The following is a 12,797-nucleotide window of genomic DNA, read 5'->3' on the forward strand; positions in this document are numbered from 1 at the left end:
TGTTTCTGTTGTTCATGCAGACACTTATAGAGGGGGCCAGCCGTACGGAACGTTTGGATAATGCCACTGGTTTTTTTTCCATGTTGCAATTGTGCTGCCTGCTCTAACACTAAAAAAAGTTAGTGTTTTTTTTAGCTTTGTTGCAAAAAAGGAATATAGGATCAGAAAATTTATTACATGTAGATCAACTAATGTTGTTTACCTTTTGGTGTGCACTAAATGTGGTATTCAGTAAAAACTCTGTATCCAAATGAAAACTCTGTATCCAAATGGAATGAATGAAGAGTTGGATATGTCCTGTTTTTTGTAATCTATTGTGCTTTGTAATGTTTGTAAATAGCAGTTTTTTTGTAACAGATTTTAATCTGTGATTGGTATGTGGCTAACTGGCCACTAATTGATGACATCTGATGAACTCTGCAAAAGAACGGCTCCAATGTCACACCCGGTTTGCACTGAGGAAAGTCCAGGGGGACTGAAACGTTTGCACTTTTCTTTTCTTTTCTTTCCTGCACCCTTCTGGGTAAGGCTCCTTTAAGTAAAAAAATATGATCTGAAAAAAACTCTGAATTTGTCATTCTGTGTGCGAGTCCCTCCTGCAAACAGTTTATGTCCTGCTTGACTACCGCACCAGAACCAAACAGGACTTGTGTAAAGAGCGCAACTCATTTTTTGTTAAACTCATCAAATCATTAAAGCACACATACGTTACATCAAATTATAAAGGCACAGAAATGACATCAAATCATTAAAGCACACATACGTTACATCAAATTATATTAATTATAGTCCCTCCAGCGTGTCCTGGGTCTTCCTCGAGGTCTCCTCCCAATGGGATGTGCCCGGAACACCTCTCCAGCGAGCCGCCCGGGGGCATCCAGAAAGATCCCCGAGCCACCTCAGCTGGCTCCTTTCGATGTGGAGGAGCAGTGGCTCAACTCCGAGCTCTTCCCGAGTGACCGATATCCTCACCCTATCTCTAAGGGAGCGCCCACCCAACCTGCGGAGGAAACTCATCTCAGCCGCTTGTACTCGCAATCTCATTCTTCGGTCATGAGCCAAATCTCATGACCATAGGTGAGGGTTGGAATGTAGATCGATTGATAATCGAGAGCTTTGCTCCCCTGCTTAGCTCTCTCTTCACCACGACGGTCCGATACAGTGACCGCATCACTGCAGACACTGCATCGATCCGTCTGTCGATGTCACACTCCAACCGTCCCTCACCGTGAACAAGACCTCAAGATACTTAAACTCCTCCACTTGAGGCAAGGACACTCCACCGACCTGAAGAGGGCAAAGCACCTTTTTCCGGCCGAGAACCATGGCCGCGGATTTGGAGGTGCAGATTTTCATCCCGGATGCTTCACACTCGGCTGCAAACCGCCCCAGTGCACGCTGAAGGTTCTGATTTGATGAAGCCAACAGAACCACATCATCCGCAAACAGCAGAGACGAAATTCTGTGGTTCCCAAACCAGGCCCCCTCTACACTCTGGCTGCACCTAGAAATTCTGTCCATAAAGGTAATGAACAGAACCGGTGACAAAGGGCAGCCCTGGTGGAGGCCAATGTTCACTGGAAACAGGTTTGACTTACTACCGGCAATGCGACCCAAGCTCTGCTGCGGTCGTACATGGACCGGATAACCCTTAGCAAAGGTCCCCGGACCCCATACTCCCGGAACACCCCCCACAGGGTTCGACACAGTCGAACGCCTTCTCCAGATCCACAAAGCCATGTGGACTGTTGGGAGCGAACTCCCATGAACCCTCGAGCACCCGATGGGAGGGTGTAGAGCTGGTCCAATGTGCAGCGACCATCCATCCATCTGCATCAGAGGAAAAGCCATCAGATGGAAAAGCGGTACCTGCATCCAAAGCTCTTTACAATTATGCCTCACACATTCCACAGTCAGAGTGCTGCCATACAAGGCGCTCACTACACACTGGGAGGCAGTAAGGGCCCTTACTGCATTTCCAGTCAGGCGGAGGATTTAGAACCCATGATCTTCTGGACTCTAGACCAACACCTTAACCACTAGACCACCACCTCCCATCACACCCTCCGGTCCCCCCTTCTTAAACAGAGGGACCACCACCCCCGATCTGCCAAGGCACTGTCCCCGGACCGCCACGCGATGTTGCAGAGGCATGTCAAACAAGACAGTCCCAAAAATCTAGAGACTAGAGACTTAAGGTACTCAGGATGGATTTCATCCACCACAGGAGCCTTGTTCATATCGTTCATTCACAAGAATTTGTTCGTAGTGATTTGCACCAAGTATCACAAAATCTTCATAGACACTTGTAGATAGATGCATGAAATGCTAAAAAAAATAAAAAGAAAACACAGTGAGGAAAATAAGTATTTGAACACCCTGCAATTTTGCAAGTTCTTCCCACTTAGAAATCAAGGAGGGGTCTGAGAATTTTCATTCTTAGGAGCATGTCCACTGTGAGAGACATAATCTAAAAAAAAAAAAAAAAACAATCATCCGGAAATCACAATGTATGATTTTTTAAATAATTTATTGCATGTTACTGCTGCAAATAAATATTTGAACACCTGTGAAAAATCAAGGTTAATATTTGGTACATAGCCTTTGTTTGCATTACAGGTCAATACGTTTCCTGTAGTTTTTCATCAGGTTTGCACACACTGCAGCAGGGATTTTGGTCCACTCCCCATACAGATCTTCTCTAGATCTTTCAGGTTTGGAGTTTCAGCTCCCTCCAAGATTTTCTATTGAGTTCAGGTCTGGGATACTGCCAGGCCACTCCAGGACCTTGAAATACTTCTTACGGAGCCCCTCCTTAGTTGCCCGGCTGTGTGTTTGGGGTCATTGTCATGCGGAAGACCCAGCCATGATCCATCTTTCAGTGCTCTTACTGAGGGAAGGAGGTTTGTTTGGCCAAAATCGCGCAATACATGACCTCATCCATCCTCCCTTCAATACGGTGCAGTCATCCTGTCCCCTTTGTCAGAAGAACACCACCAGAGTATGACGGACATGCTGCTGCTTGAGCAGGGGGACCTTGCTGCCCTGCAGGATTTTAACCATGACAGCATCATTGTTACTAATGTAATCTTTGTGACTGTGGTCCCAGCTCTCTTCAGGTCATTGACCAGGTCCTCCTGTGTAGTTCTGAGCTTTCTCAGAATCATCCTTACCCCACAAAGTGAGATCTTGCATGGAATCCCAGAGCTGAGGAGATTGACAGTCATCTTGTGTTTCTTTCACTTTCTAATAAATAATCATAACAGTTTGTTGTCTTCTACCAAGGTGCTTGCCTGTTGTCCCTGTAGTCCATCCCAGCCTTGTGCAGGTCTACAGTTTTGTCCCTGAAATCTGGTTGTGTGTGGTTGTTGTTTGCCCTTACCTGTGGCCGAACACCACACTGGACACCCAACACTGTTAGATCTAATGATTTTTATCTCCACATTTGTGGTTCGCTCAGGTTTTGGAAACCTACAGACAATAAATCCTGCATGTGAACCAGGCTTTAGGTTACATTATACATCATATACAGTGGGGAAAAATAAGTATTTGACCCCCTCTCAGTTTTGCAGGTTTTCCCAGCTACAAAAGAATGGAGAGGTCTGTAATTTTTATCGTAGGTACACTTCAACTGTGAGAGACACAATCTAAAAAAAAAAAAAAATCCAGAAATCACATTGTATGATTTTTAAATTATTAATTGCATTTTATTGCATGAAATAAGTATTTGACCCCCTAGAAAACAAGAGCTTAACAATTGGTACAGAAACATTTGTCTGCCATTACAGAGGTCAGACTTTCCTGTAGTTTTTTCAACAAGTTTTCACACACTGCAACAGGGATTTGGTCCACCTCCTCCATAAGATCTTCTCCAAATCTTTCAGGTTTGGAGTTTCAGGCGCCCTCCAAAGTTTTTCTATTGAGTTCAGTCCTGGAGACTGGCCAGGCCACTCCAGGACCTTGAAATGCTTCTTAGTGGAGCCCCCTCCTTAGTTGCCCTGGCTGTGTGTTTGGGGTCATTGTCATGCTGGAAGACCCAGCCATGACCATCTTCAATGCTCTTACTGAGGGAAGGAGGTTGTTTGCCAAAATTTCGCAATACATGACTCCATCCATCCTCCCTTCATACGTGCAGTCGTCCTGTCCCCTTTGCAGAAGAGCACCCCCAGAGTATGATGTTTCAACCCCCATGCTTCACACGGTTGGGATGGTTTTCTTGGGGTTGTTCTCATCCTCTAAACATGGTACGAGGAGTTGATTCCAAAAAGCTCTATTTTGGTCTCATCTGACCACATGACCTTCTCTCATATCTCGCCATAGTTCTGAGCTTTCTCAGATCATCCTTCCCCACAAAGTGAGATCTTGCAATGGAATCCCAGACCGAGGGAGAATTGACAGTCATCTTGTTTTCTTCCACTTTCTAATAAATATATAACAGTTGTTGTCTCCTTCTACAAGGTGCTTGCCTGTTGTCCTGTAGTCCATCCCAACCTTGTGCAGGTCTACAGATTTGTCCCTGGTGTCCTTCTACAGCTCTTTGGTCTTGGCTATGGTGGCCAGGTTGGAGTGTGATTGATTGAGTGTGTGAACAGGTGTCTTTTATACAGGTTCAAACAGGTGCAGTTAATACAGGTAAAGAGTGCAGAATAAGAGGGCTTCTTAAAGAAAAATTAACAGGTCTGTGTGAGCCAGAATTCTTGCTGGTTGGTAGGTGTTCAAATACTTATTTGCAGCAGTAACATACAAATGAATTATTAAAAAATCATACATTGTGATTTCTGGATTTTTTTTTTTTTTTTTTTTAGATTATGTCTCTCACAGTGGACATGCACCTAAGATGAAAATTTCAGACCCCTCCATGATTTCTAAGTGAGAGAACTTGCAAAACCGCAGGGTGTTCAAATACTTATTTTCCTCACTGTATATATGACCATTTAGAGCACAGTTTAGTCCTTATATGTACAGAGTCTATTTGCTTGTTTAAGTTTGTTTGCCAAAGCTATAAACTCCTGTTGGTACCTGTGGATCAGTTTTCAAAATATTGTACAATGGTTATTTAACAGGGATGATACATGGTAAATGGACTGCATTTATATAGCACACTTCAATCTGCATCAAAAGCTCAAAGCGCTTTACAATTATGCCTCACATTCACCCATTCACACAGACATATGCAAGGCTGCCATGCAAGGCACTCACTACACATTGGGAGCCCAAAGCTTAATCACTAGACCATCACCTCCTTGCCACAAAGTATGGGTAAATGCCCCTTATAGTACAGCCTTGCCCCTGGTCAGGCTGTAGTATATATATAATAAATAATACAATGCAACAATATGATCAATAATACAAGGAATGCAATGAATAAGTATCATAAATAACAAACAGTGCAGTTGTAAAGTACAGATTAAGACACAAATTCAACTTAACTTAAACATTGTTAATGTGCCACTGTATTGAAAATGACTTGGAAGAAATTAATTAATTAATGTGTGGCATGCTAAACTTTGGGGGGATTTTTACTGCAAACAAAAGTCTGCTCCTACGAGTGTTGAACTTTCAAACTAAACCTCTTTAATTCTGGTGGGATTTTATTTCTGATGGTACGAAATTCCATAAGTGTGTATTTTGTGTATCCTGTAAATATACACATAGGTTAACAGACGTTAACCAGACTGGACAAAAGACAGAATGACTGTTAACTCGGGTTTTGGTGGTTGTGTGTTCTGGGTTCTTATTCTGTCTCTAAAGCATTCTTAACTACATATTCATGGCTAAATATTGTAAAACACTTAAATGTGTGCTATTACATTGTGTGTGAACTCCTGCTTGTGCGCTTTGGGATGTTGGGTATCTGTAGATCTCATCATATCAGGTTGTTTAGGAACAAAGTGTGATTAAACACTCAAGTCAGAGAGAAAGGTTGTAACTTCTCACACAGAGGGCTTGTATGCTTGTTATGTTATATGCAAAGGCAGCTGAGTATATAAAGGTAAATCACTGAGGCATCGCTAGAAAACATAAACCCAAATAAAATTTTTAGTTCCAGGTCCAAATTCACCCAAATCAGATATCTGTCCGGACTCCATGGACAACACATCCTTTTGAGACAATGTTCTCTTGGAGGTTAAAAGTTCTCTGTTCTAAACCAACTATACCAGGCCAATACAGGACTCCAGTTTAATTATTAACTATAATAAACCTAATGAGGGATACTCATAACTGACAGTTATGATGAGCAATTGTTATTGTATAAAGGTATCCATCTTCCTCTACAGTTATCCGAGAGACTTCAGAGGACTTCAGATGAACCTGTTCATTGATGTTTCTTTATGTGCTAATCAAGTCTCTTGACAAAGTATCTTTGTCTCCCAGGTGAAAGAAAAAGGTCCGTACTTATACCAGGTTCCAGGTGACAAGGAGGCTGCAAAGGTGAATGGAAAGGCAAAATGGGGTTACATGAGACAAGGCCATCCGTCAGAAAAGAGGGATCCCAGAGAGTAATGGAGGCTGGCAGTCTTCACCCTACTGCTGAGCAAGGTTGGGTAGGATTACTTTGAAAGAATACATGTGGATTACATGTACATACACTCAAAAAAATATAAATGCAACACTTTTGGTTTTGCTCCCATTTTGTATGAGATGAACTCAAAGATCTAAAACTTTTTCCACATACACAATATCACCATTTCCCTCAAATATTGTTCACAAACCAGTCTAAATCTGATAGTGAGCACTTCTCCTTTGCTGAGATAATCCATCCCACCTCACAGGTGTGCCATATCAAGATGCTGATTAGGACACCATGATTAGTGCACAGGTGTGCCTTAGACTGTCCACAATAAAAGGCTACTCTGAAAGGTGCAGTTTTGTTTTATTGGGGGAGATACCAGTCAGTATCTGGTGTGACCACCATTTGCCTCATGCAGTGCAACACATCTCCTTCGCATAGAGTTGATCAATTGTGGCCTGTAGAATGTTGGTCCACTTCTCTTCAATGGCTGTGCAAAGTTGCTGGATATTGGCAGGAACTGGTACACGCTGTCGTATATGCCGGTCCAGAGCATCCCAAACATGCTCAATGGGTGACATGTCCGGTGAGTATGCCGGCCATGCAAGAACTGGGACATTTTTCAGCTTCCAAGAATTGTGTACAGATCCTTGCAACATGGGGCCGTGCATTATCCTGCTGCAACATGAGGTAATGTTCTTGGATGTATGGCACAACAATGGGCCTCAGGATCTTGTCACGGTATCTCTGTGCATTCAAAATGCCATCAATAAATGCACCTGTGTTCTTCATCCATAACAGACACCTGTCGATACCATAACCCACCGCCACCATGGGCCACTCGATCCACAACATTGACATCAGAAAACCGCTCACCCACACGACGCCACACACGCTGGTCTGCCATCTGCCCTGGACAGTGTGAACCGGGATTCATCCGTGAAGAGAACACCTCTCCAATGTGCCAAACGCCAGCGAATGTGAGCATTTGCCCACTCAAGTCGGTTACGACGACGAACTGGAGTCAGGTTGAGACCCCGATGAGGACGACGAGCATGCAGATGAGCTTCCCTGAGACGGTTTCTGACAGTTTGTGCAGAATTCTTTGGTTATGCAAACCGATTGTTTCAGCAGCTGTCCGAGTGGCTGGTCTCAGACGATCTTGGAGGGGAACATGCTGCATGTGGAGGTCCTGGGCTGGTGTGGTTACACGTGGTCTGCGGTTGTGAGGCTGGTTGGATGTACTGCCAAATTCTCTGAAACGCCTTTGGAGACGGCTTATGGTAGAGAAATGAACATTCAATACACGAGCAACAGCTCTGGTTGACATTCCTGCTGTCAGCATGCCAATTGCACGCTCCCTCAAATCTTGCGACATCTGTGGCATTGTGCTGTGTGATAAAACTGCACCTTTCAGAGTGGCCTTTATTGTGGGCAGTCTAAGGCACACCTGTGCACTAATCATGATGTCTAATCAGCATCTTGATATGGCACACCTGTGAGGTGGGATGGATTATCTCAGCAAAGGAGAAGTGCTCACTATCACAGATTTAGACTGGTTTGTGAACAATATTTGAGGGAAATGGTGATATTGTGTATGTGGAAAAAATTTTAGGATCTTTGAAGTTCATCTCATACAAAATGGGAGCAAAACCAAAAGTTTTGCGTTTATATTTTTGTTGAGTGTATGTACATACATTTGGATTACTTGTAATCTGATTACCTTTGGATTACATTTCAAAGTAATCCTACCACACCTTGCTACTGATGTGGGTCTAAGGTGGTCCAGAGTGAGTAAACGAACACTCGCACAAATGGACCCTGATATAGGAGTGGCAGGCACACTAGTTACTGACTGTTACATTGCTGACCAAAGTTTAAGGTTGAAGATAAATGATGGTGGGGAACATAAAAGGCTCTGACAAGGTGTTACCACTCTCTTCTGGTGAGGTAAAGGTAGAACTGGATCTGGAGGAAGACGACCCCACCAGATTCTATTCAGCCTTGGCATTACAAAAGACAAACAACTGATTGTGATTTAATCATTTATCCTTAAGACTTATTCATAAATCAATAATAGTGATTCATTCCATGTGAGATTCCATGATGAATGAAACTGCATGATAAACAATCACTTCTCAGCATGTCTATCTATGATCATTAGAAAAGACCTTAATGTATTTCTACACTTCTGCTAAACTCTGTATTGTCCCTTCTTTTCACCGAGGGCAGTGAAGAGATGATGGCAACAACATCCGCTTGGGCCTCAACCCATTGTCTGACTATCGACCTTCCTATGCAGTCCCACGCTCCTTGTCCCACTCACTTCCGGTGCCTGTCGACCCCTCACACCTGCCACTTCACGTAACAATATTTTAATGATGACCAAAAACTACCAGTTTAAAACCAGTTTTGTTGGTCCACACAACACTTACTCCTTATGAGGGATCCTCGCCCCATTTACAAGGCAGATGAGGGTGAATACTATTGATGATGGTGGAAATGACTTTGGTACTGATCAATGTATTTTGTGCATCACCATTGCTCAAAGAAATCCCAAAGCTCCAACTTTTTCAATTACTGATAACTGACTCAACCATCTGAGCCACAGTCATCTCAAGTCACATGAACTTGACAAAACATCTGTTGACAAACCTGGAGTCTTACTGCCAAACTCAATATATCATTGTGTAAATCGATATGTGAACCGAGGAGTTGGTGATTCAAACCTTATTTCTGTATGTAAATGACCTTGGTCAATAACATGGAGGTGAAAAAGTGAAAGAGGCTCTCTGTGGAGCATTTGGAGAATCTGTTATAAGATGAGAAACCACAATGTAGAAACTTTATTTTATGAAATTTTAAATGAAGTAGAATTTATAGTAACATTTACTACCAGAATAAAAGAGACATTTGTCCTGTAAATAAACAGAGAATTTCTATGTAGAAAACTGTTACCAAAGCTTTGATCAAGTAAATTTCACATCACATTTTTTCACTATACACTTATAAACTTAACACAACAGACAGCTGTTTTCATGGAAAGCAAATTTATTCTATTACTAGACTCAAACAACTCCACAAAGGCAAAGCCCCAGGGGTTGATGAGATTCATCCACAAATGCTGAAGGCTCTGGGGGTGGAGGTACTGTCTTGGATGAGACGTCTCTTCAACATTGTGTTGAGGTCTGGGACAGTGCCTAAGGAGCGGCAAACTGGGGTGGTGGTCTCCATATTTGAAAAGGGGGACCAGAGAGTGTGTGCCAATTACAGGGGCATCACACATCTCAGCCTCCCTAGTAAAGTCTACTCCAGGGTGCTGGAAAGGAGGGTTCGGCAGATAGTCAAACCTTAGATGAAGCGGAATACCGTGGGTTCCATCCTGGCTGTGGAACAACTGACCAGCTCTTCACTCTCACAAGGATCCTGGAGGGTGCCTGGATGTATGCCCATCCAGTCTGCATGTGGACTTGGAGAAGGCGTATGATTAGGTACCCTGGAGATACTGTGGGAGGTGCTGCTGGAGTATAGAGTGAGGGGGCTCCTTCTCAGGTCCATCCAATCTCTGTACTCAGGAAGCGAGAGCTGTGTTCAGGTTCTCGGCAATAAGTCTGACTCATTTCTGGTGGAGGTTGGCCTACTCCAGGGCTGCACCTTGTCACCAATCCTGTTTGTGATATTTATGGACCAGAATATCAAGGTGTAGCCAGGGGAGGAGGGTCTTCACTTTGGTGGGTCAGGGTCTCATCACTGCTTTTTGCAGATGAAGCGTGTGCTGTTGGCTTAATCAGCCTGTGACCTCCAGTACTCACTGGGTCGGTCCGCAGCTGAGTGTGAAGTGGCTGGGATGAGGATCAGCACCTCTAACTCTGAAGCCATGGTTCTCAGCAAGAAACCGGCTGATTGCATGTTCCAGGTAGGGAATGAGGTCTTACCCCAAGTGAAGGACTTCTAATACCTCAGGGCCTTCTTCAGGAGTGAGGGGACAATGGAACATGAAAATGGCGGAGAATCAGCACAGAAGGCACAGTATTGCATTTGCTGTACCATACTGTTGTGGCAAAAAGGAAGCTGAGCCAAAAGACAAAGCTCTCAATCTACTGTTCAGTCTTCATTCCTACTCTCAACTATGGTCATGAGGGTTGGGTCATGACCAACAGAGCTAGATCATGGGTACAAGCAGCTGAAATGGCCTTCCTCAGGAGGGTGGCTGGTGTCTCCCTTAAAGATAACATGAGAAGCTCAGTCATCTGTGGGGAGCTCAGAGTAGAGCCACTGCTCCTTCACATCGAAAGGAGCCATCTGAGGTGGTTCGAGCATCTGGTAAGGATGCCTCCTGGGCATCTCCCTAGGGAGGTGTTCCTGTCACATCCAGCTGGGAGGAGACTTTGAGGAAGACCCAGGACTAGATGGAGACATTATATCTCCACACTGGACTGGGAACACATCAGTATCCTTCAGTCAGAGGTGGTTAATGTGGCCTGGGAAAGGGACGTTTGGGGTCTCTTGCTGGAACTGTTGCCCCTACGACCCGGTCCTGGAAAAGCAGTTGAAGATGAGTGAGTGAGGTAAGTGAGCAGAGTCTGAAAATGTTCTAATTTTTATTTTTCAACAGCTGTATTTGGATTTACACAAAATGTGTGAATATGGACCTGTGTGAAAATAATACAGAACTTTGGTAAATGGACGACATTTATATATATATATATATATATATATATATAGATAGATAGATAGATAGATAGATAGATAGATAGATAGATAGATAGATAGATAGATAGATAGATAGATAGATAGATAGATAGATAGATAGATAGATAGATAGATAGATAGATAGATAGATAGATAGATAGATATAGCACATTTCCATCTATATCAGAAACTAAAAGTAATTTATATTGATGCGTTGCATTCACCCATACCAGGGCACTGCCACGCAAGGCACTCACTACACACCAGGAGCAACCTGGGGATTAAGAACTTCACCAAGAGCCCTTCGTAATTTTCCGGCTAGACCAGGGTTTGAACCAAGGATCCTCTGGTCTCAAGCCCATTGCTTAACCACTAGACCATTACCTCCCCTCAACTTTAATTGACAGCCTCATGAGTGAAGGTGAGCAGCTTCTCTGTTGAGGAGATGATTCATCCACACGTAACCAAAATATTTTTGTTATTCAGCAATCCTTAGATAAACTACATGTTTTAGTTTTTTAAAACGCTTATAGCAAATAAAAACAGCCCTCAGCCTGTTGTTGGCTTCACCCTCCCACAATTTGGAGTTAATTAATCCTTAATGAGCCAGTAATCCTTCATTTGCTTCTTCTATCTTGTTACCATGGTGTGGAACTTTATTTTAAAAAGGTAAAGACAGGCACCACTCTGACTGGTTGGCGCCATATTCAGGTGACAAAATTAACACAGTGCTGGTGTTTCCCACTGCTTAACTAGCAAACAGTGCTGGGACATCGCCAAATAAACTTGCACCTTCGGCACAAATCCGTTTTGGATCTGCCGTTATAGATCTGCATGTAAGGCAAGTTAGGACAGCAGCACCACTGGCTTCTGAGATGCTCAGGTCACCTACATGCTGGATCATGCATAGAGAAGCTGCCACATGGCTAAATTATCGAAGCTGATGCTGCCTCACAATACAAACAGTATGGATCAAATTGTAATCCGAAGTTTCAAAAGTTATTTTGTTTTCCACTTTGAGAATCTTTGATATTCCCACTGTGTAAACCACAGTAATATAGTTACAGCCATGTATGGAAGAACACAGTGCAACACATGAGGAGTTCCCCTTCCTAGTCTCATGGTGGCATAAAAATATTCACATTGTCATTGTCACTATCGATGCCATCACTGCAAGATGAAGACTCAGTCATCATCGTGCTCTTCCAGAGAGTCATTATCATTATTCCCAATATCGCTTCCATCATGTTTCTTCAAAAATGTTAACCTATTGAACAGGAAGAGTGGATTGCAAAACATCATTTTCGACAGTCCTCATCACCCAGTTCTGCATACCAAAAGTGACCCGTCCAGTGGGTCACTTTTGGTATGCAGAACTGGCGCTGTGGGGTTGTCAGGGTCTGACGGTGGGTTTGGTTTTCTGCTTTGTTTCTGGTTAGCTTTGCCTTTTTCCTCTTTGTTCATGTATGCTTTTCTTTATGTTCCTTTTCTTGTTGGGGTGTGTCTGCTGCTTTCCTGCACTCTGTCTCTGGCCACGCCCTGTTTCTGGTCCTTTCCATGTACACCTGCCCTGGATTTACTGATTAGCTCCCAG

Source organism: Thalassophryne amazonica, chromosome 2, assembly GCF_902500255.1.
Source record: "Thalassophryne amazonica chromosome 2, fThaAma1.1, whole genome shotgun sequence".
Taxonomy (NCBI): domain Eukaryota; kingdom Metazoa; phylum Chordata; class Actinopteri; order Batrachoidiformes; family Batrachoididae; genus Thalassophryne; species Thalassophryne amazonica.